Genomic DNA, 8,544 nt, shown 5'->3' with positions numbered 1-8,544 from the left:
CCCAGATTGTCTACTGTCCTTTTCAGGTTGGTCTGTTTGCGTACAAAGTCCATGGACATGGCTCTGCGGTTTTCTTTGAGCTCCACTCACCCCCTTCTGGGCCCTACCATTCCCACTCACCCCTTCTCCAGCTCTCCCAACCCTGCTCTCATCTCCTCTTTCTTTACCCATCAGGCATCACTGAAGAAACCTGGCCATTATCCTTTAGAGTCTCCCACACTGAGGACACTGACTGCACTCCTGTCACGCTGTCTAATGTGTTCCTCTTAATTATATTCCACCGTGGCCATGCTATTAGTGATGGGGATGGCGGTGGTGATGATGGAGACAGTGATGGAGGTGGTGGTGATTATGGTGGTAGTAATGGTGGTCATGGTGATGGCAATGATGGAGACGGTGATGATGATGATGGTAGGGATGATGGTGAGGTGTCCTCACAGGTGCTATGTTTCTCCAGTAGGAAGAAGTCATCTCTGGTTGCTTCGGATGGGTGGCTCTCTGTGAGGGTCACCACTGTGTAAACTGCCACTGTCCTCCTGCTGGCCAGTGTAGTTGCCCCTGGGGACAGTTGCCTCATTCCGGATTTCATTAATTGTTTACTTGAGTTTTTATTGTTGTCGTTTGTTTTGGTGTTGTTTCTGTTTGTTTGTTTGTTTGTTTGTTTGTTTGTTTGTTTGAGATAGGGTTTCTCCGTGTAGTCTTGGCTCTCCTGGAACTCACTCTGGAGACCAGGCTGGCCTAGAACTCACAAAGATCCAAGTACCTCTGCCTCCTGCAGTGCTTGGATGAGAGGTACGTGGTACCGCACTCAACTGATTGTTTACTTGTTTTAAAGACTTTATGCATGTGTGCACCTGTCTCTGTGGCTTTACATACATATGTGTGCATGATTGCCAGGAGAGGGTATCTCTTGGAGCTGGAGTTATAGGTGTCTGTGAGCAAAATGAACACTGGGATATGAACACTAGTCTTCACGGTTTAGCAGCAAATGATCTAAACACTGAGCCTTCTCGCCAGCTCTTCTTAGTTATGTATATTTCTTTCTTTCGTGTGTGTGTGTGTGTGTGTGGTGTGTGGTGTGTTACATCTGTCTGTAATTTCCTCTTTGTCTTCTCCTCCCAGGCCCTCCCCCTGCTTCTTCCATCTGCCCCTACACCTGTCTACTCTTTCTCCATTTCGTTTTAGAATAGTGCAGGCCTCCCATAGTCTTATTGAAACTCAGGTTTTTTTGTTTTGTTTTGTTTTGTTTTATCGGCCAACAATAGGGTTCAGTTCTGCCTACTGGAAGAGCTGTCCCTGCTGCTGGGGTGCAGGACCCCAGGATGAGAGCAGCGAAGCAGTCACAGAGGCTGGTCTTTACAGGGTGGGCGTGGCTTCTAGGGTTTCGGGCAGCTTCCTGTGTCCTATCACGGGGAAATTCTCAAATGCCTGGTTGGGAGGATGTCAGGGCATGAACGGAGGGCAGGGCCTTCAGGGGTTCTCAGCTGACCCTACTGTCAGCAGCAGGGCCATGATAGGGCCCTCCTGCGGCAGGCCACGCCTGTGCGTAAGGGGCAATAGGTGGGTTCATTTCAGTGAGTCCAAGAGCAGCTTCTACTCTAATGTGAGCACATTAAATGCGGCTGGGAAAAGGAGAATGACTGTGACACCCTTCCCTGCAGTGATCCAGGAGGAAGTGGGGCTGATGTCCCGAGATGTCCTTGAGTTTCCTTCTCTTGACACCTAGAAATGCACCAGCTCCTCACTAACTCAGCACACGGAGGACCTAGCTGCTTGATCATTTCCTATAAAGCCCATTCTCTTCAAGGATGACTGAGAAAAGCTGGTGGAATGAACTGTGGGAGAAATGGGTTTTAAGTATGTGTGTCTGTACGTGTGTATGTGTGTGTCTGTGAATGTGTCTGTGTGTGTGTCTTTGTGTATGTGTCTGTGTTTATCTGTGTGTTTCTCTGTGTGCATGTGTCTTTGTGTGTGTGCACCTGTGTCTGCTTGTGTGTGTGTCTGTGTGTGTGTACGTCTGTCTGTGTCTCTTTAGAAAAGATGAGGCTTGGGTGTGAAATGGAGAGATTCTGTTATTTCCCCAATTACTGCTGTCAAGGGGAGTAGCTCATCATTGTTCACTTTCCCTGTGGGCCCCTCAGGCTGTGATTACTGACACGCTTCCTGGGCACAGTGCTACCACCATCAACTGGACATGGCCTTTTCCACCCAGGGCTGGCTGCTGGGCAGGTGGCGTGGGCACTGCACCTCAGCCACAGATCTTCTGGACTTAGCCAGCTGGCAATACCCTGTGGTGGCATCCACTCAGAACGCCACAGAGAGATGGGAGGGCCCCCGGCCGAGGAGTCTTAGTCATCGGTGCCGCAGTGAATCACGTCCTGGCACCTCCAGACTAAGTGGTGATTTGTCAAGGCAACTGGAGACAGGCCCCAGCTGGCTGGCTGCCCCAGGCACAGCCTGGAGTCAGGGAGGCGAGGAGGCCCCAGGGGTGCCTCCTGACGAGGCCAGGAGGTGGTCAGGTTACAGGGTCGTCCTGAGAGCCCAGAGCATGGCCGCTCATCTAGACTCTGCTGAAGGGAAGCCTCCCACACAGGGCCGGACTCTGAAAGCTGCCCACGCCCCAGAGAGTTGGAGTTGTTAAAAAAAATAAAAAAGTCTTTGACCTGCTAATTCTCCTCCTCCTCCATTTTCTGTTGGAAATGGAAAGACGTTATTTTCTTAGAGTAGTTTTAGTTTTACAGAAACGAGAGTACAAAAAGACTCGCATAGCTCCCCACCTCCCTTCTCATACGGATTGCCCTGGGAAGGGACATGAACACACCGATGGAGTGGATATGCTAGGCATTTAGGGAAGTGCACAGCAGCACATGTCCCAAGTGACAGTGACTGCAGAGTCGCTTCCCAGCTCGAATCTCTTCCTCGCCCCACCCCTTTCCCTACCTCCCTCCCCCTGCCCTGCATCCCAGAGAACCACTGGCAAGTTTGCTGTCTGCGCTGATCTGCCTTTTCCAGAGTGGCCTGTGGTTACAATCTCACGGCGTTGCAGCCCTGCCTGGTTCTTTTCAAATGACAGCGTGTGGAATTCTAAAGACATTCAGGGGTGTGTCGGTGTCTCGGGCTCCCCTGGAGTTTTGTTCTCTGGCACTCGAATGTGTACAGCCAGTCTTGTTTTCTCTTTGGCTTCCTAGACTCCATCTGAGATCCCAAGGCCGCTGTGACTCCTGGGGTTTCAAGGAGTCGAAGGAGGTGTCTCAGAAAGCTGTTTAGAGAGATGAGGAAAGGGAACAAGGCCTCAGCTCCTCCAGGGTCTCGGCTCCTCCGGGGTGTGTTGTGTGAGTGTGCTCATGAGTGTGAGCAATGCACATGCGCCGACCGAATGTGGCACTGAATCTGTCAGGGCACTTTAAAGGTGAGTGAGGATGCGTCTTAGATAATGCACATGCACACACACAGAGAAAGAGAGTGAGAGAGACAGAGAGAAAGAGAGTCCATGTGTTTGCGGGGGGGATGGAGATATCCCAGGTGCTGGGAGGTCAAGCTCCATCGCCGTGGCTGAAAAGCGAAAAGGCTCCTTCTCCAAAAGAGTTCTGGGTGGGCACAGGTGCAAGTGTTGTTCTCGGGGTCGTTGTTCTCTGTTTGGAGGTCCTAACTAAATTCTCAGCAATGGCTGCAAAGAGCGTGCCTCCTTGCCTGCCTTGCCAGGGGGTTATTTGGCTTTGGCTGTTGCTTCCTGGATACTGGGGGCAGAGGCTAGGCTCCCATTGGGCTGGGGTACCAATCTCCACAGTAGAATCACTGAATGTCGACAGGGCTTCTGTGGTGGGCAAAGGCTGGCGCGGGGCCTTCTGGAGGCAAAGCGTTCACCTGAGGGTAGGGCTGCTGGTGCTGACATGGAGCTGGGCTGGGGTCCCTCCTGTCTCTGCCTCTGTCCTGGCCGCTAGTCCTTGGAATCACTTGCTCATGACCCAATTGTGGTATTGGGGTTCTCAGGGCTTCTTCTCAGGCTGTTCGTGTGCACCAGAACCCCAAAGGTCTGCAAGTTGATGGTCAGTTCATGGGCAGGCCAATGGACTGCCTTGAGTTGTGGAAAGGAAAAGCCCTGGAGGCCAGGGAGGTGGAGCCTTCTGCCCGGCCCATGAACCTCAGAAACACAAACATCAATAATTCAGTGTTTCAAAACTTCAGAACTCTTTACAGGTTTTTTTTTTTTCCCTCTCCTTCTTCTTTTGACTCAGGGTCTTAATGAAAGTCCAAGCATTCCAAGGATAGTTTAATATTTAAACAGTAGTTTCGCTCTGAAGGTCAGACCCAGCATGTGGGGTGTGAGACAGAGCCAGGGTTGGAGGAGGTGAGGGGGGCATGTGGGGGAGGGGCTGGGGTGTGAGGCTGGAGGCTGGAGGAGGGATGAGAGAAGGGTGGTGAGGAGGGGTTGTAGAGCCTTTTCTGCCCTAGGTTTCTAGATATGTCAGCTAAGTGTTTTCATGAACACTGGGTCCCCCTCCCGTCCTCCCCCCCCCCCAGGCTCCCACAAGGGACCAGCTTCTAGGCCTTAAGCACAAGGCATCCTGTGTGTTCTGGCCACACATGGGGCCTCCCTGCTGGGTGCAGTTGCCCGGCTGTTAGGGATGGCATCCTGAAGGAGATCCTGGAAGCAGGACCCTCCCAGCTCAGAGGGTTCCGCCTGTCTGCTCAAGGCTGGCGCTTTGTAATCTCTCTCTCTCAAAGCAGAGCCCTCTGAGACAGATGGGTGCTGTGACAGCTACACCCGGAGGACAGGACTGACCTGAGTGAGTGGAAAGGAGGGAGGAACAGCTCTGGGGCCACTTGCTAGCCCTCAAGTTAAACCCCTTCCTGCCTTTCCCAGCAAGGCTTCCCCCAGCCTGAAGGAGCCTTTGGCAGGAACAATGAAGGGGCTTCATTTATTTGGCCATGGGTGGTTTAAAAAAGCCAAATACAGCCACAGGCTGAAGCACTCACAGGAGAAAGCGACTCCAAAGCACAGCCCGGGCCACCTTCAGGGTCTCTGAGGTCAGTGGAATGTGGCAGGCGATGGCACACAGCTGAAACTGAGGCTGTGTAATCAGGCCACGTTTGACCATTTATGGTGCCCATAATCCAGAGTCCCCAAATAGAAGAGCGTCCGGACTCCGAGCCATGTATGAATGATCAGCCCGGCGCCCTGACCATGCAGCTCTCAGTGTGCCCAGGCCAGGGCTTGAGGTGCTGCTTCCATAGTTAACGTATCTAAAAGGCTCAGTGGATCACTCACAGCAGGGCCGGAGGAGGTGAGCCAGTGCTGTGCTTAGCGTCTCTGTGGACATGCTCACTGGGTCAGAGGAATGGCCAGAGATGGGCACATCATCCCTGACCCTAGCACCTTCTCATGAACCCTGGAGCAGCCCCGGGGTTCCTGTCTCACATCATCCTGCCCCCAGCCCTCTGGGTGACTCCCAGTCTCACTAGCACCTTGCAATGGAGGCTTTTTTTTTCCCCTGCCCATAGCGGAAGTGTCCGCAGGGGTCTCAAAATGCCCTCTGGGGCCCTCCACTCCCTCTCCAGCCCACCTCTTCATCAACACTGTCCATGACGCCCAGCACCACGAGGCTTCAGGACATGCTACACATGCACACGACACCACTAAAAATGGCGCCTGCTCCACCCTGGGACAAGGAGGTTGAATGAGGCAGGCGGGGCCCTGCCTCCAGGAAACCCTGCAGAGAGCTTTCAGGGCGCTGGAGCGACCTCTCACAGGGCCTGCCTGACTTGCCAAGTGCACCTCTGAGGCTTCTTCCTTGGGGAGCTTTGGATTTTGCAAAGGCACCATGAAAACACCTCGTACGGCGTGTGTGTGTGTGTGTGTGTGTGTGTGTGTGTGTTTGTGTGTGCTAGCTCACACCATAAGAGGCAGGAGATGGGGGTCCACTTGGCACTCTTGCATTCACCTGCACCATGCCACCCCATTTTGGGTCATTGAGTCAACATTGTCAGGATTCCCAGTACACCCTGAGTTCCCCTTGACCCCTCAGGGTCCCCTAGGATGTTCTTTTCTCTGACCTCTGTCATCCACTGTGTGTCCAACTCCTCTCCATGAGTGTCTGACTATGACCTAAGGCTGAGCCTATGGCCTCAGCAGACTCCTGATCCAAGACCCCAGTCAGAAAGCATCTGGTTCAAAGTGTTGGGCACCAGTCGGTCCCACCGGAAGCAAGAAGGAAGCATCTCTGACCTCAGAGGGAGGCCACTCTTCTTGAGTGACCAGGACAAGGCCCTGACAGACCATTCGACAAGTGGCCAGCCACATTCTCACAAAGCCTGGAGACAGAAACTACACACCAGCACCAAACAGGTGCTCATCTGAGTGAGCCTGAAAGGTGGGCTGTTCTGGCAGAGACATTCCTTTGACTAGCACCCAAAGGAACACTGCGGCTATGGGGAAGTTCTGGACCTCATGCAGCCACCTGAGAAGATCCTCAGTATCCGGTAAAGACAAGGCATGCCCTCCTTCCTCTGTCACACACCCCCATTAGGACCCCATGAAGCTCTGCTCCACTTACAGCTGCCAAAGGGTCACAGCCGGTGACACGGAGCCTGTGGCTGGCTCCTCACCCAGGATTGAGTTCCTGAGGTGATGCAAGCCTCACCCATGTGGCTCTTTCTCACTGCCCTGCAATTATCCACAGTTCAACTTTTACACTGAGCCTGGGGCCCACAGACCTGAGGACACTATTGTGCATGTGTCCTGATGTGTGACTCTCTGGCCAGTGCCCACACAGGGGTTACCCCTCCTTCTTCCTTAGTCAGAATAGCGTTGGCCCCATTGGGGAGTACTTGGGGTGTCTGTTGGTTATCTTGCTTGTGACATCAGACCCGTGAAGTAGAGCACACACTAGGGTAGAGATGGGCACATGTGGGGAGGAGTGCATTGTGGACACTCTGCTCCCAGCATTTGTAGGGGCAGAACAGACGGTGCTAGGGAAGTGTGGTGCCTCTCTGCCCACCCCGCCCCGCGTCTGAAAGGACAGCTGGAAAGACGAAGATGAGCAAAGACAGAGACCCAAAGGGCGTTCCCACTGCCCTCTTCACAGCTGGTCCTGCTGCAGAGCAGTGGCAGTGGCAGTGGCTTGTCCTAGGTGCCGAGTTCCTGGCCACACGTGGCTCTGCTACACGGGACCCTGCCGTAGATATGTGCTGCTCATGACCCTGGTTCATCTGTTAGGCCTGCCTTGGACTTTAGGGAGCGGATGGGTGCCATGCACCTTGGCATGTGTCTCTGAGGTTCCAGGAACCCCGGAAACAACAGTGCTGGGGAGATGCTGGCTCACCCAGTGTGGTTCTGAATGGACCTCAAGGGCTGGAATCCAGGTACATACCCAGGGTTTTGAGTGAATCATGATGAGTACTGGGTTTTCTTAAAACACACACTACAGTGGGCATGGTGGCCCACAATCCCAACACTTGGGAAGGAAAGGCAGGAGTATTCTGAGGTTGATGTCATTATGGGCTATATAAGGAGATCCTATCTTAATAAAACAAACAAACAAACAAACCCACGTATTGTATTAAGTAACATTCCCCAAAAATCCAAGTCAGCTCACAACCTCAGACGTTAACTCATGGGGAAAGAGGGTCTTTTAGGAAGTGTTGCTTCAGACGGGGTCACGCTGGAGTGAAGTGGCCCGAATCCGATGATCATCCCTCTGAGAAGAGGGATGTTAGATCGACAGTCTCAGGTGGAGAAGGAAGGCAACCTATGACAGGAGGCTGGAGGGATAGGAGGGACCCTCCCCGGAGCCTCCAGGACAACAGAGAACGTGTTCTTGCTGCTTGGAGCCCCCTATTTGGTAGCAACTGGCTCACACAGACACTCAGCCATTTAGGATCTCCTGAACATTGCTCCTCCACCTGTCAGGGACATCTGTGGCCCTCTTTCCACAGCGGTGGAGCTGACGACGGTCACATTCTCAGGGACCTTTCTCTGTTCTCAAAGGCCCTGCCTGTTCCTCTGCTAACCACCCACCTGGTGCAGGGCCAGGGCTCACCAGCCCGCACGTGTCCCCAGGGACAGGGTGACTATGGGGACCCAACCCCTGTGAGGGTGGTAGGTAGGACAGCAACCTCTACTAGTGGCTGGTCTCTTCGTTGCTGTGGTACAGCAGTGACTCTGCTCCCCAGGCCGGCCGGCCAACAGCCATGGAAAGCTCTAGAAAGAAAAAAAAATCCTTGGCAAACTCCCCCTGTGCCCATGCAGCTGATGGCAGTCTCTGACTTCACAACAGTCGCGGCACTGAAATCAAGGGAAATGACAGTACTGAGTAGAGTCACAAGGATTTGACATCCCGGTGGCATGGGGGTGGGGCTGGGTGGGAGGGCAGCTGACATCATCCTTTAGGAAAAGGTCTGGAATGACCATTCTGGACACAGTCCCTCAGCAACCGGCCCCCGACAGCCAAATACACCGCCAACTGCAGCCGGGTGACATCCGCAGAGCAGTCCCACCCACCTGCACTAGACCCTGAGTCCACCCAAGGGCCCTCAAAGAGAACA

The sequence above is a fragment of the Meriones unguiculatus genome, chromosome 16 (genome assembly GCF_030254825.1).
Source record: "Meriones unguiculatus strain TT.TT164.6M chromosome 16, Bangor_MerUng_6.1, whole genome shotgun sequence".
Taxonomy (NCBI): Eukaryota; Metazoa; Chordata; class Mammalia; order Rodentia; family Muridae; genus Meriones; species Meriones unguiculatus.
This window is presented reverse-complemented; position numbering follows the sequence as displayed.